Below are 2493 nucleotides of genomic sequence, written 5' to 3'. Positions count from 1 at the left end.
TTACTAATTTTCATCAATCAATGAATCCAATCTGTTTTCAAAATTCACAAAGTTCTAATTTAGTGAACCCTAATTTCATAATCCGTAATAATATATTACGGATTATGAATTATAATAATATAATAATAATTCAAATATTAATTTACTGTACATGTTTAACATGTATTCCGAATAAATTTTCAGCACATGAGCCACCCTTGTCGCTGCATTCAGTACTTGAGAAACAACACAGTAATGTCAACAAATTACATATCTTTAAGAAAGCTGACATCACTGTCAGAAGAGCTTTTAAGCAAATACTTAGTCTGACCAGATTGTATTATGTAAGGTGTAAACATCATATAAACATATACGCATTAATATGCATTTGAGCAAGATTTATTTGAATCTTTTTTTTTTATTGTCAGATTCAATGCAAATTTTTTTCTTACTGATTGGATTATTTCAGGTCTACACTGCCCTTCCAATTGGATGGAAATTTGACCTCAAACTCAGCTGGATCGATTTCTGATTACATTTATGCTTTTCAGTGAAACTGAATAAATTATTTGGTTGCATGTAAACATAGCTATCAAAAACAGTTCTGAAAGCCAAAAATGATATGTGACATTAGACCTTAAAACAGCACAACCTATTACACAGTGTGCCAGATCCTACACTCAGAAACTGTCACTGAGGTGGTATCTTTTCAGAAGTACACTTCTGTACCTTATTTACCCCTACAGGGTGAATATTACTACCTTAAAGGTACATTATCCACCGGTTTCACAGACCAGGTTTAAGCCTAGTCCCAGACTAAAGTGTAAATCTGAGCTGTTTTAGCTGAAAGAAACTTGCACTGACTGATCTTGAAATATATCAATGCCTTTGTTTCGTCTCAAGATGCACAAAGGTAATGTTTTTTTCTAAGGCATGTTAATAAAAATTACTTAAATTTCCTAATTGAACTTTGGCCTAATCCTTAGTCTAAATTTAGTCTAAACCCTGTCTGTGAAACCGGGCCTATATTACCTAATGTTCATATTAGTACATTTAGAAAAGGTATAGGCCCAGTGACAAATCTTGTACCTTTTTTTCCTGAAAATGTATAGATATTCATTTTCATCCTAACCACATTATGACCGGAGTCGTCTGATATGTATGTGGCTGAAATTATCTTGGAGCCAGAGACATGATATGATTTATCATATCACACCGAACTCTGCAGGACATCTGCGGTTCAGTGAAAGTCTAAGCCTTGACGTGAAGTCTGACCAAAGGAGTACATCTGACCTATTGAAGAATCCGAATCATTATTTAACAGTTCCAACTGTTGAGAGACGTCTCCTTGCGTCGATTCAGTCAAGACTCTGTGTCAGATCACAGGCACAAACCATGCACTCACATGATTGTTACACAGCCCTCTGCATCCTAAACGATGCCTACAAACAGATCCGGGGAAACGCTTAATGTAGCCACCTCCATGGAGGGCAGAGGAAAGAAGGGAAAGGAAAAAGAAGACTTGTACTTGCTACAAAGGGTTTGAATGAGATCAAGACAGACAGAAAGGGAAGAACACTAATCTGCGGCGGTGCAGGATGAACTCGGGCCCGCGCATGCACAGAAACAGGCGCGCGTTTGAGGCTAAGCCGAGCACAGCAGCATTAATGTAGAGTGGGACTCAGGTAGCAGCCTGCTGTCAATCATTCATCCATCCACCTGACTAATTGGCTTCTTACCCTCTCTCCACCCGGCTCCTGTGCTAACCGCTCGCCTCTGGCAAAAATGCAGATGAGCGCTGGAGAAGGCGTCTGGCGGAGGAGGGAGAGGAGAGGAGGAAAACTGCAGCTTTAGTTAATTATCTCTCTGAGTCAGTCTGTCCGACAGCAGCCCACACAGCGCACTTATGCTAAACAGCAAAGCATCCTGGGAATTGGAGTGACAGCTCATTTTCCTCCTGCAATTTATATGAAAGGTGCACTAGAGACCTGTACCCCTCCTTCTATCCATCCATCCATCCATCTATCTTTCTCTCCCTCTTCTCCTCCTCCATCCGTTCTTGTCGTTCTCTCCTCGCACTCTTTCTGGGTGGCGAGGACTCATGGGATGTTGGTGTGGTAGCTGTCAGTGACACTGTGTATGCCTTCTCTCTCCCGCTCGCTCTTTCTCTCTCTCCGCGCTGACAGCGGCTTGTTGACAAACGCCAGCAGTCATCTCGGCACCCTGGGAAATCTCTGCTACCATTTTGTCAGCAGAATGACAGAAGCTGTTAATGTCTCAAATTCTCCCCGTGACAGAGAGCCATCTTGTTGACAGTGTTTGACATTCGGCGCTCAATTCATGTCGTCCATTTTTAATTTAATTATATTTTTTTTCTCACCAAGATTCAAACCCCCCCTTTCTCACTTTCCCTTCTCTCTCACACACACACACACACAATGGATCCCAATGGCTCCTTACGTAAAAATTAACAGTTAACTCGATTTTGTCTTGAATGTAGGCCTGGTGGACAAG

Source organism: Carassius auratus, chromosome 20, assembly GCF_003368295.1.
Source record: "Carassius auratus strain Wakin chromosome 20, ASM336829v1, whole genome shotgun sequence".
Classification (NCBI taxonomy): Eukaryota; Metazoa; Chordata; class Actinopteri; order Cypriniformes; family Cyprinidae; genus Carassius; species Carassius auratus.
Note: the sequence above shows the minus strand (reverse complement) of the source record.